The sequence below is a fragment of the Rana temporaria genome, chromosome 2 (assembly GCF_905171775.1).
Source record: "Rana temporaria chromosome 2, aRanTem1.1, whole genome shotgun sequence".
NCBI lineage: Eukaryota > Metazoa > Chordata > Amphibia > Anura > Ranidae > Rana > Rana temporaria.
This window is the reverse complement of record NC_053490.1, coordinates 520,637,289-520,651,785: the sequence shown is the minus strand read 5'-3', so window position 1 is coordinate 520,651,785 and position 14,497 is coordinate 520,637,289.

The following is a 14,497-nucleotide window of genomic DNA, read 5'->3' as shown; positions in this document are numbered from 1 at the left end:
TTTTTGCACAGCTTTTCTTTATTATTTAGCATGAAGTTATTTATAAAATACATTAAGATTTGTAAACACTTTTCGTTTATCAGCACTGTTTTTATTGTTGCATATTACTTTGCGAGGGATTGTTTACAGTGAGGGATTTTGTACGTTTTGCCCACTGACAAAGAAATGATCAGTCTATAATTTTATTGGTCAGTTTATTTTAACAGTGAGAGACAGAATAACAACAAAAATATCCAGAAAAACCCATTTCAAACATTTTTTAAATTGATTTGCATTTTTATGAGTGAAATAAGTATTAATCAGCAAGATTTCTGGCTCCCAGGTGTCTTCTATACAGGTAACAAGCTGAGATTAGGAGCACTCTCTCTCTTAGACCAGGTTCACACTGGTCCGACAAACGCTCATGTCGCATGACGTGTGAAAATCAATGTTTCCCTATGCAAGCTGTCTTAACTGGTCCGACACAAGTCGGTCTGACTTTAAAAATGCTCCCTGCACTACTTTAGTCCGACTTTGCTCCTACTTCAGCCCATTGAATATCATTGAAGTCGGATCGCCGTCTTGCCTGTTCCGACTTTGGTATGCGACTTCTGCGCTAATGATCTTGAGAGGGAACGCCACGCCAAATTTAAATTAAAAAACGGCATGGGTTCCTCCTCCAAGAGCATACCAGACCCTTCGGTCTGGTATGGATTCTAAGGGGAACTCCCCTACGCCGAAAAAATACCAGACCCTTATCCGAGCATGCAGCCCAGCCGGTAAGGAAAGGGGGTGGGGATGAGCAAGCTCTCCCCCCTCCTGAACCATACCAGGCCACATACCCTCAACATGGGGGGGTGGGTGCTTTTGGGCAGGGGGGCCCTGTGCCCCCCACCCCAAAGCACCTTGTCCCCATGTTGATGAGGAAAAGGGCCTCTTCCCGACAACCCTGGACAATGGTTGTCGGGGTCTGTGGGCAGGGGCTTATTACAAAGTGCTTTGGGGTGGGGGTGCAGGGCCCCCCTACCCCAAAGCACCCACCCCCCCATGTTGAGGGCATGCGGACTGGTACTATTCAGGAGGGGAGAGAGCACTCGCTTGTCCCCACCCTCTTTCCTGACCGGACGGACTGCGTGTTTGGATAAGGGTCTGGTATGGATTTTGGGAGGACCCCCACGCAGTTTTTTCAGCGTAGGGGCTTCCCCTTAAAATCCATACCAGACCTAAGGGCCTGGTATGCCCTTGGAGAGGGAACCCATGCCGTTTTTTTTTATTTGGCGTGGAGTTCCTCCTCAAGATTTATACCAGACACAATGCCTGGAATTGTCGGGGATCGAAGTCGGATCCCTATTCATTGAAGTCAGACTTCAAGTCACAGGGCAAAGTTGGATCCAAAGTAGTATGACTGTCGTGTCGTACCAGTGTGAACCTAGCCTTAAAGGGAGTGCTCCTAATCTCTGCTTGCTACCTATGTAAAAGACACCTGTCTACAGAAGCAATCAATCAGATTCCAATCTCTCCACCATGGTCCAAACCAAAGATCTGTCCAAGGATGTCGGGGACAAGACTGTAGACCTGCACAAGGCTGGAATGGGCTACAAGACCATCGCCAAGCAGCTTGGTGAGGGGACGACAACAATTGGTGCGATTATTCACAAATGGAAGAAACACAAAATAACTGTCAGTCTCCCTCGATCTGGGACTCCATTGAAGATCTCACCTCGTGGAGTTTCAATGATCAAGAATGCCCCGGAGTAAAGGGAACCTAGGCAGAGGGGCCGCATTACTGGGGGAACGCTGAGGATGTTGCTCCAGGAAGAGGATGTGGGGTGGGTGCAGTATTTGCCAGGTGGAGGGGCTGGCAGCACGAGACAGCTCACTATAAGTTCAAGGGGGGGCGGAGCTAGTCATTTGGCGCTAAAGGCAGGAAGAGGTAACACACAGGCTTTTTTTCCCTCCCTATTGGAAGTTGTTTGGAATGGGTATTTGTTTTTAATGTGTCTTTTCGTTTCAGGTGGTGCTGGCAGGGGTATGGGGTTCCTGAGGGTTGGTTAGTGGTGCATAGTAGATATATATTGGAGGTATATATCAGAGATTGTTGGTAGGGTTTGGGGCCTGTCTCGGGATGGGCACCTTCCCTATCTGGTTAGGTGGGCTATAGGTCAATCGGGCTGAAGGGTGAAGGAACGATCAAGTCTCGGAGCTGGTGGGAGCACGGCTAGAGGCCAGAATACTTTGGTGATGGTGTCAGCCGATGACATAGCATTATTTACCTTCTCTCAGGAACCTCTTACGCAATAGTTAGAAAAAGTTATTTGAGTCAATAAAAGTTGTTTATGTTTAAATATATATATATGTATTTAAAGATTATATATATTTATTAAAAATGGTTAATTTTATAAGTTTATAAAAGTTTGGAATTAATAAAGGGGCCTTTGTTGGCCAATTAATCCAGAAGGTGTCATGTCTTTAATCTAATGGTAAGGTTATGTAGGGGGTTTCTACTAAAGGGGTCATGAGCTAGGACTCTAGCAGTGCACCAGTCATGAGAACGGTGAGGAATCAGCCCTGAACTACATGGGAGAATCTTGTCAATGGTCCTGGAGTGACCTAGCCAGTCTCCAGACCTTGATCCCATAGAAAATATGTGGAGGGAGCTGAAGGTTTGAGTTACAAAACATCAGCCTCAAAACCTTAAAGTGATTGTAAAGTCTTGTTTACATTTTTTTTTTATATTTACCTCCTCTGTGCAGTTGGATTTGCACAGAGCAGCCCAGATCCTCCTCTTCTCTGGTCCCTCTTTGCTGCTCCTGTTCCCCTTCTATTGAGTGCCCCCACAGTCAGCAGCTTCCAATGGGGGCACTGGAGCTGAGTCACAGCTCCTTGTGTCCATTCAGATATGGAGCCCCTACCCGCCCCCGCCCCTACCTCCCCTTATTGGCTGACTGATTTTGATTGACAGCCGTGGGAGCCAATGGCACCGCTGCTGTGTCTCAGCCTATCAGGAGGAGTGTCCCAGATGGCTTAAACATTCGTGGACATCACTAGAGAGGGAAGGGACTCAGGTAAGTAAGTGGGGGGTGCTGGGTGGCTGCTACACACAAAAGGTTCTTTATCTTAATGTATAGAATGCATTAAGATAAAAAAAACTTCTGCCTTTAATGACTTAGAAAGGATCTGCAAAGAGGACAAAATCCCTCCTGAGATGTGCAAACCTGGGGGGGCAACTACAAGAAACATCTGACCTGTGATTGCCAACAAGGGTTTCTCCACCAAGTACTAAGTCATGTTTTGTGAAGGAATCAAATAATTATTTCACTCAATAAAATGCAAATCAATTTGTAACTTTTTTGAAATGCGTTTTTCTGGATATTTGTGTTGTTATTCTGTCTCTCTCACTGCTAAAATAAACCGACCATTAAAATTATAGACTGATCATTTCTTTGTAAATGGGCAAACGTACAAAATCAAATCAAATATTTTTTCCCCTCGCTGTATGGAGAGCAGCTGACTTATTAGTCACCGCATAGTCAAACAGTGGCGTGTCATTCATGTGTTTGGGGCCCGCAGGCTCTAAGGGAAAGGAGGCCCACTGTGTGCCCTGATTCACACATGGAGGAAATAATAGTCAGTCTATAATATTGTACCCCATCATTCCAAGAAGAGGTAGAAGCCATGGCACTATTTTTGTCTTTTCGGGTGCTCAGACAGCGGAGGCAACAATTCATGACAGTGACATTCTAGTTCCAGCCACTGGCAGCCTGGGGTAGTGATATAGTGAGAGCGGGCAATGCCAGCTTGCCCGAAGTCAGGCTGTATCTGCTCTGTCTCCATCCTGCCATCACTTTCCTCTTAGCACTCTCTCCTCATCTTTGTCTATTTTTGCCCCTTCTCTCTTTATTTCTCTCCTCCCCCCTCTCTCTCCCTCTCCAACCTCTCTTTCTCTCTCCCCTTCTCCAACCTCTTTCTCTCTCCTCTTCTCCAACCTCTCTTTCTCTCTCCCCTTCTCCAACCTCTCTTTCTCTCTCCCCTTCTCCAACCTCTCTTTCTCTCTCCCCTTCTCCAACCTCTCTTTCTCTCTCCCCTTCTCCAACCTCTCTTTCTCTCTCCCCTTCTCCAACCTCTCTTTCTCTCTCCCCTTCTCCAACCTCTCTTTCTCTCTCCCCTTCTCCAACCTCTCTTTCTCTCTCCCCCCTCCAACCTCTCTTTCTCTTGCATACCTTTCTTTCCCTGTCCCCTTTATCTCTCTCTCTCTTCCTCACCCTCCTCGCTTTCTCACTCTCCCTCTCTTTCTCTCATCACCTTTCTTTTCCGGCCCCCCTCTATCTCTAACCCTTCCATCTCTCTCTCTCTCTCACCTTCCCCTCCTCTCTCCTGCCCCTCTCTCACCCTCTTCTTCCCCCCATCTCACACCCTCTTCTCTCTCACCCTCCTCTCCCCCCAACTTATGCCGTCCTCTCTCCTGCCTCTCTCTCACCCTCCTCCTCCCCCCCATCTCATACCCTCTTCTCTCCTCCCTCTCTCTCACCCTCCTCTCCCCCCTATCTCATAACCTCCTCTCTCCTCCCTCTCACCCTCCTTTCTCTGTTTCTCCCTCTCTCTCCCCCTCATCTCCCCCTGCCCTCTCTTTTCCTCACCCTCCTCTCTTTCTTCCTCCTCTATTCCTGCCCTCTCTTTTCCTCACCCTCCTCTCTCTCTCCCTCCTCTCTCTCTTTTTCATCCCCCTCTCTCTCTCTCTCTTCCTCACCCTCCTCACTTTCTCTCTCCCCTTTCTTTCCCTGTCCTCCTCAATCTCTAACCCTTCAATCTTTCTCTCTCTCTCTCTCACCCTCCCCTCCTCTCTCCTCCCTCTCTCACCCTCCCCCCCATCTCACACCCTCCTCTCTCCCCCATCTCTCTCACCCCCCCCCACTCTCTCTCTCTCACACACCCTCTCTCTCTCTCTCTCTCTCTCTCTCTCTCTCTCTCTCTCACACCCTCCTCTCTCTCATGCTTCTCTAGCCCTCCTCTTTCACCCTCCTCTCTCTCACCCCCTTGCCCTCATCCTTCTTTCTTTCTTTCTTTCTTTCTTTCTTTCTTTCTTTCTTTCTCACATCTCTCTCTCTCTTCCTCATCCTCCTCTCTCTCACCCCCCCTGCCCTCACCCTTTTTTTTCTTTCTCACCTCTTTCTATATTCCTCATTCTCCTCTCTCTCACCCAGTTCAATGCAAAAGTGGGAGGTCAGCCTAAATTCTGCCGAGCAATAAAAAGTCTTGCTGCAGCGATGAAATTTAAAGCATAAACTCGAAGAGAATGTAAAATGTAACAGTAAAGAAAGGCAGGTAAAGTGTGCTGGGACTTGTAGTTCTACAGAGATAGAAGAAAGGCGGGTATAGTGTGCTGGGACTTGTAGTTCTACAGAGATAGGAGAAAGGCAGGTATAGTGTGCTGGGACTTGTAGTTCTACAGAGATAGGAGAAAGGCAGGTATAGTGTGCTGGGACTTGTAGTTCTACAGAGATAGGAGAAAGGCAGGTATAGTGTGCTGAGACTTGTAGTTCTACAGACAGGAGAAAGGCAGGTATAGTGTGCTGGGACTTGTAGTTCTACAGAGATAGGAGAAAGGCTGGTATAGTGTGCTGGGACTTGTAGTTCTACAGAGATAGGAGAAAGGCAGGTATAGTGTGCTGGGACTTGTAGTTCTACAGAGATAGGAGAAAGGCTGGTATAGTGTGCTGGGACTTGTAGTTCTACAGACAGGAGAAAGGCAGGTATAGTGTGCTGGGACTTGTAGTTCTATAGATATGAGAAGGGCAGGTATAGTGTGCTGAGACTTGTAGTTCTACAGAGATAGGAGAAAGACAGGTATAGTGTGCTGGGAATCAAAAGTGAGCTCTGCCAGCCTTTGTATCTTTGGTATATCTAGGGTTGCCACCTGTACGGTTTTCTCCCGGACAGTCCGGTTTTTGAATGATGAGTACAGGTTTTCATTTGCTCCAAACCCGGACTCATCATTCACATGGACTGCGCCGGTGTAGTGTCACAGTCTGCTGCCTATCGTAGAATGCTGCGGAAGTCACGTGGCGGCCAACTGCGCATGCGCGATGCGTTCCAAACGCAAGTGCGATGCGTTCCAATAGATTTACGACAGTACACACCAGCGAACCCGGCATTCAGGGCGACGTGGATTTAGAGGAAAGTGGCCAGTCGGCCTCACGTCCTCGCTTCGTTCGGACGGCTCGCTCGGCCTCCTGGCTCTTTTTTTAACATCCTCCAATCCACGGGGATGTTAAGGAAAGAGCCTGGATGCCGACTGTCGTGAATCCATTGGAACACATCGCACTTGCGTTTGGAACGCATCGCGCATGCGCAGTTGGCCGCCACGTGACTTCCGCAGCATTCTACGATAGGCAGCAGAATGTGACAATACACCGGGAGTAAGATCTAATGTCTCCCCTCTCCCTTGTGACAGCCTTGTTCAGCATAGCAGAGTGTTAGCTAATTATAGCTCCTCCCCCTTCTCTGTATACACACGAGGAGGAGGGGGGAGCAGGGACGCCGCTGATCTCAGGTCTGTAAAAAGTGTTCTATGCTTGCTGTGTAGATGGACAGGGGAAGGGGAGAGAGCGGATGGAAAGAAGGACAAGGTAGAAATATGTGTAGTGATAGAGGGATTATGAGGATATGTACTGGAAGCTTTGGCAGGGAGTAGACAATGCTAAAAGTTTGGATTGGATTTTAAATCTGATAACTGTTTCAAGCTCTATCTCTCCCCCTTCCCAAAGCACCCCAGCACATATCCTACCCCTTCTACCCCTCACCCTTGCACTGGCCCTCTTCTCTCACAAACCACAGGCACAGGCTGCATACGATGGGCACAGGCTGCATAAGATGGGCACAGGCTGCATATGATGGGCACAGGCTGCATATGATGGACACAGGCTGCATATGATGGGCACAGGCTGCATAAGATGGGCACAGGTTGCATAAGATGGGCACAGGCTGCATATGATGGACACAGGCTGCATATGATGGATACAAGCTGCATAAGATGGACACATGCTACATAAGATGGGCACAGGCTGCATATGATGGGCACGGGGTGTATATGATGGACACAGGATGCATACGATGGGCACAGGCTGCATACGATGGGCACAGGCTGCATAAGATGGGCACAGGCTGCATAAGATGGACACATGCTGCATAAGATGGACACAGGCTGCATATGATGGACACAGGCTGCATAAGATGGACACAGGCTGCAAATGATGGGCACATTCTGCATATGATGGGCACAGGCTGCATAAGATGGGCACATTCCGCATATGATGGGCACAGGCTGCATAAGATGGGCACAGGCTGCATATGATGGACACAGACTGCATATGATGGGCACATGCTGCATAAGATGGGCACAGGCTGCATAAGATGGGCACAGGCTGTATATGATGGACACATGCTGCATAAGATAAGCACAGGCTGTATATGATGGACACAGGCTGTATATGATGGACACAGACTGCATATGATGGGCACATGCTGCATAAGATGGGCACAGGCTGCATATGATGGACACAGACTGCATATGATGGACACAGACTGCATATGATGGGCACAGGCTGTATATGATGGGCACATGCTGCATAAGATGGGCACAGGCTGCATAAGATGGGCACAGGCTGCATAAGATGGGCACAGGCTGCATAAGATGGACACAGGCTGCATATGATGGACACAGGCTGCATATGATGGGCACATTCTGCATATGATGGGCACATTCTGCATATGATGGGCACATTCTGCATAAGATGGGCACAGGCTGTATAAGATGGGCACAGGCTGTATATGATGGGCACAGGCTGTATATGATGGGCACATGCTGCATAAGATGGGCACAGGCTGCATAAGATGGGCACAGGCTGTATATGATGGACACATGCTGCATAAGATAAGCACAGGCTGTATATGATGGACACATTCTGCATATGATGGGCACAGGCTGCATATGATGGGCACAGGCTGCATATGATGGGCACAGGCTGCATATGATGGGCACAGGCTGCATATGATGGACACAGGCTGCATATGATGGGCACAGGCTGCATATGATGGGCACAGGCTGCATAAGATGGACACAGGCTGCATAAGATGGACACAGGCTGCATAAGATGGACACAGGCTGCATAAGATGGACACAGGCTGCATAAGATGGGCACATTCTGCATATGATGGGCACAGGCTGCATAAGATGGGCACAGGCTGCATATGATGGGCACAGGCTGTATATGATGGACACATGCTGCATAAGATAAGCACAGGCTGTATATGATGGACACAGGCTGTATATGATGGACACAGGCTGCAAATGATGGGCACATTCTGCATATGATGGGCACATTCTGCATAAGATGGGCACAGGCTGTATATGATGGGCACAGGCTGTATATGATGGGCACAGGCTGTATATGATGGGCACATGCTGCATAAGATGGGCACAGGCTGCATAAGATGGGCACAGGCTGTATATGATGGACACATGCTGCATAAGATAAGCACAGGCTGTATATGATGGACACAGGCTGTATATGATGGACACATGCTGCATAAGATGGGCACATTCTGCATATGATGGGCACATTCTGCATATGATGGGCACAGGCTGCATATGATGGGCACAGGCTGCATAAGATGGGCACAGGCTGCATAAGATGAACACAGGCTGCATAAGATGGACACAGGCTGCATAAGATGGGCACAGGCTGCATAAGATGGGCACAGGCTGCATAAGATGGACACAGGCTGCATATGATGGACACAGGCTGCATAAGATGGACACAGGCTGCAAATGATGGGCACATTCTGCATATGATGGGCACATTCTGCATAAGATGGGCACAGGCTGTATAAGATGGGCACAGGCTGTATATGATGGGCACAGGCTGTATATGATGGGCACATGCTGCATAAGATGGGCACAGGCTGCATAAGATGGGCACAGGCTGTATATGATGGACACATGCTGCATAAGATAAGCACAGGCTGTATATGATGGACACATGCTGCATACGATGGGCACATTCTGCATATGATGGGCACAGGCTGCATATGATGGGCACAGGCTGCATAAGATGGGCACAGGCTGCATAAGATGGACACAGGCTGCATAAGATGGACACAGGCTGCATAAGATGGACACAGGCTGCATATGATGGACACAGGCTGCATAAGATGGACACAGGCTGCAAATGATGGGCACATTCTGCATATGATGGGCACATTCTGCATAAGATGGGCACAGGCTGTATAAGATGGGCACATGCTGTATATGATGGGCACAGGCTGTATATGATGGGCACATGCTGCATAAGATGGGCACATGCTGCATATGATGGGCACAGGCTGTATATGATGGACACAGGCTGTATATGATGGACACATGCTGCATAAGATGGGCACATTCTGCATATGATGGGCACATTCTGCATATGATGGGCACAGGCTGCATATGATGGGCACATGCTGTATATGATGGGCACAGGCTGTATATGATGGACACAGGCTGCATAAGATGTGCACAGGCTGCATAAGATGAACACAGGCTGCATAAGATGGACACAGGCTGCATAAGATGGGCACAGGCTGCATATGATGGGCACAGGCTGCATATGATGGGCACAGGCTGTATATGATGGACACAGGCTGTATATGATGGACACAGGCTGCATAATATGGGCACATGCTGCATATGATGGGCACATGCTGCATATGATGGGCACAGGCTGCATATGATGGGCACAGGCTGCATAAGATGGGCACAGGCTGCATAAGATGGGCACAGGCTGTATATGATGGGCACAGGCTGCATAAGATGGGCATAGGCTGTATATGATGGGCACAGTGGCTGCATATGATGGGCACAGTGGCTGCATATGATGGACACATGCTGCGAAATTATGGGCACAGTGGCTGCATATGATGGGCACAGTGGCTGCATATGATGGGAACAGTGGCTGCATTTCATGGGGCACAGTGGCTACATCTTATGGAACAGAGTGGCTGCAACTTATGTTTTTTTTTTGTTTGTTTTTTTTCTGAATATTTCATTTTTATTGGACACCGCCACAAATTTTGAGCACCCGCCACCACTGCCCCCCAGCACATATCTATCTCTCCCCACCCCTGCTAGCAATAGCTCCCTCCACAGGACATATCTGACCCCTGCATTCCATCCGGAAACACTCACAATTCAGCCACGTGAACTGTTTGCTGCAGGGAACTAGGCGCCACATTATTACTCTCTTTCAGGCCACCAAAAGTGTCATACGTCTTTTACAATGTTATAACCCCCCCCCCCCCCCAAAAAAAAATGCTGCCGCTAAAGTGTTCGGGTTTGGCTTGAAGAAAAGGTGGCAACCCTAGGTATATCCAGTACACCCAAATGAAGACCCCCCCCCCCCTTACCTCGTCCCCTGACCGAGCAGAGGATCCTCAGGACCAGCAGAGCGCGGAGCCCGATCATAGTGGAGCGGAGAGAGCGGACCGAACAACCAGGGCAACACCACCACCGTACAACCCTATGAGACAAGTGTACAGAGCGCCACCTACTGGGCGGCAACGGAACGCCCTCTCCTCCCGCGACTCAGAAAGAGGAACACTAGAGAACAGAAGGGATAAGAACGAATTGATCAATGTTTCTAATTAACGATTTCATCACTTTTACCATTTCTGGGAAATGTTATTCAGCCTATAAAAAGCAGATGTGCACTTTTTGCTGCTTCTGAATATACAGGGCCAGATTCACAGAAGAGATACAACGGCGTTTCTCTGAAACGCTGTCGTATCTCTCAGAGTATCTATGCGACTGATTATTAGAATCAGTTACGCATAGTTAGCCCTTAGATCCGACAGGTGTAATTGTCTTACACCGTCGGATCTTAGGATGCAATACCTCAGCCGCCGCTGGGTGGAGTTTGCGTTGTATTCCAGCGTCGGGTATGCAAATTAGGTTTTACGGCAATCCACGACGGTTTTTCGCATTCGTTACGTCGTTGCTAGTATAGTTTCCCGTCGCAAAGTTAGTCGTCGTTTTACCTGCCCTAACTTTACACAGCCCATGTTAAAGTATGGCTGTCGTTCCCGCGTCGAATTTCAAATTTTTTTTCCTTGCGTAAGACGTCCGGGAATACGAAAGTAAGCTACGCACGTCGCCGTTCGAAAAAATGACGTCACTTCGCGCAAAGCGCGGCGGGAATTTCAAAACGGAGCATGCGCAGTAGGTCCGGCGCGGGAGCGCGCCTAATTTAAATGGCACACGCCCCTTTGAATTACGCGGGCTTACGCCGGAGGCCGCCGGCGTAAGTTTTCACGCAAGTGCTTGGTGAATCAGGCACTTGCGATGAAAACTTGCGGCGGTGTAACGTATATACGATACATTACGCCGCCGCGATTCTACGTGAATCTGGCCCATAGTGCCTTGTGAAAGTATTCGGCCCCCTTGAACTTTGCGACCTTTTACCACATTTCAGGCTTCAAACATAAAGATATAAAACTGTAATTTTTTTTGAAGAATCAACAAGTGGGACACAATCATGAAGTGGAACGAAATTTATTGGATATTTCAAACTTTTTTAACAAATAAAAAACTGAAAAATTGGGCGTGCAATATTATTGAGCCCCCTTAAAGTGGAGTTCGGGCCACAATTTCACTTTTTAAATATAAATACCCCTGTAATACACAAGCTTAATGTATTCTAGTAAAGTTAGTCTGTAAACTAAGGTCCGTTGTGTTAGGTTGTTACAGCATTTAGATACTTTATAAAATAGAAATTGACTGGGGCCATCTTAAGTGTGGGCATCATGAAGCCAGACTGTATGACTTCCTGGATTTCAGCCTTGCAGATCTCGCACATGCTCAGTGCTGCACAAGCAGTGTCATAGGTTTCAGATCAGGTTTCAATAGCAACGGGAGTGTCAGAGAAAGTTGCCGCCCCTTATCTATGCAAACCTCTCCTCCCCTCCCCCTTCCAGGAATCAGTAAATATACTAAATCATTTGTTCCTGTGCAGATATATCTACATAACAAGATTATATATATATCTTGTTATATATGTAGTGTGTATACATATACCAGACATGTGCACTGTCAATAAATGCATTTTGTTTAGTTCCGTTTCGCATTAGCCGTTATTTCGTATTGTGTGCCCGAAACTCAATTCAGATTCGTACGAAATACGAATTTTCGTTAGATTCGTTCACTTTTCATAACAATTACCAACATTCGTTATAGTGAATTTAAAAATCTGGACGCTTAAAGAGGACTAATAGTATCTGCTGTGCTCATTATGAGGGGTTCCCACCATCCCTGTGCTGTGCTGACTTCCTGGGGCTGTAGGGATGGTGGAAACCCCTCATAATGAGCACAGCAGGAGTACAGCCACAGGAAGTCAGCACAGCACAGGAATGGTGGGAACCCCTCATAATGAGCACAGCATAAGTACAAACCCAGGAAGTCAGCACAGCACAGGTATGATGGGAACCCCTCATAATGAGCACAGCAGAAGTACAGACCCAGGAACTCATCACAGCACAGGTATGGTGGGAACCCCTCATAATGAGCACAGCAGAAGTACAGACCCAGGAACTCATCACAGCACAGGGATGGTGGGAACCCTTCGTAATGAGCACAGCAGGAGTACAAACCCAGGAACTCAGCACAGCACAGGGATGGTGGGAACCCCTCATGAGCACAGCACAGGGATGGTGGGAACCCCTCATAATGAGCACAGCAGAAGTACAAAGCCAGGAATTCAGCACAGCACAGGGATGTTGGGAACCCCTCATAATGAGCACAGCAGAAGTACAGCCCCAGGAAGTCGGCACAGCACAGGGATGGTGGGAACCCCTCATGAAGGGTTCCCACCATCCCTGTTCTGTGCTGACTTCCTGGGTTTGTACTTCTGCTGTGCTCATTATGAAGGGTTCCCACCATCCCTGTGCTGACTTCCTGGGTTTGTATTTCTGATGTGCTCATTATGAGGGGTTCCCACCATCCCTGTGCTGTGCTGAATTCCTGGGGCTGTATGTAGCTGGCCAGCTAGAACCTGTCCTATGTAGGTAGCTAATATAACCTACATGTATATACAGCTAAACCTGCTAAGAACCTAAATGTAGTGCACATGTTTATATGTGAGAGACAAAGCAAAGTTATTCACTGTGATTTTATGCTTGAATGTCATATAATAGTTCTATGTTGTTCTTATGTCGTTTATTTATATGACAGTGAAGGTAAGCTCAAATTACACAGTAGAATTCATGCCAGAAAGTATAGGGTTAAGCTTTTGTGACTCATCAGTAGCCTTGGCCAATCACAGCTAATCTCAAGTTGAGCAGAGTCTTAACCTATCACAGCCACTTTTGCATCCATTCTGTCTGGGAGGTTCCTAATACTATACATGTGCTGCAAATTCATTCCACATGAAGACAGAGAGCAGAGCAGACATACAGAGTTCAGTTGTATGGAAGCAAGGGCCTAAATAGGTACGTTACACAAGTAATATATATATATATATATATATATATATATATATATATATATGTGTTCTCATTGTAAATAGTGTGATCAGAACTGTATACTGATCTAGTTGTGTGTTCACTTGTAGTTCCACCAAACAAATTCATCTAACCGCCCTAACTGTAGTTCCACCGAACTAAGTCACATCCATCCATCCACTTTAACAAGCGAACTAAAGCAACCCTGCAAACCAAGTTGCAAACCACAGTTATACCTTTCAGAGAAATCCGAGAATGCTTTGATAACTTACAGAGAGAGAGAGAGAGAGAGAGAGAGAGTATAAATACTGAAGAAAGAAATATATCCACCATTTTATGTTGAATGACAAGATTGAATATTTGAACCGCCATTTTCTGTTATACTTATTCAACACGTGTTTGTACATGGACTGTCTGCTGCAAAGCAGCAGTGTTATCTATGAAGAAAAGTGAAGTTAATAAAGAAGTTATTTAAGCATTTGGTGTGCTCTTTAAACCTTACTGCTTCTATAGAACGACAATAGAGGAATTTCAGAATAATAGACAGTCTTGTTGGACTGAAAAGTCAGAGATATCACAATTCTTCTAATGCCACAGCGCATGAGGCACTTTATAGTGTTGCGCCTGCCACAGTGGAACTATTATTCCCTTTGAGGGAAAAGCGATAGCGCTCCTCAACTTGCACAGTAAAGAGCGCATTTGAGCAGCGGAGCGCCAGCATATACCGCCGCGCAGCAACCGACCCCTGAGTGAGCAAGTAAAGACACCTCAGCGGAGCTACCATAGAGGCCATAGAAGCGTGTTTACTCAAACTGCAGCTGACTCTTAAAGTGGCAGAACGGCAAAGGCAAGATAGTCACGGAAAAAGCACCAACCCTCCTGCGATCCCCAGAGAGAGAAAAAGACGCATGGTGGGAGACCAAAGTCCAGACCTAGAGTGCCTGCACCGCCACCCACGAAGAGGCCAAGTACTGCAGCCAGCTAGTTT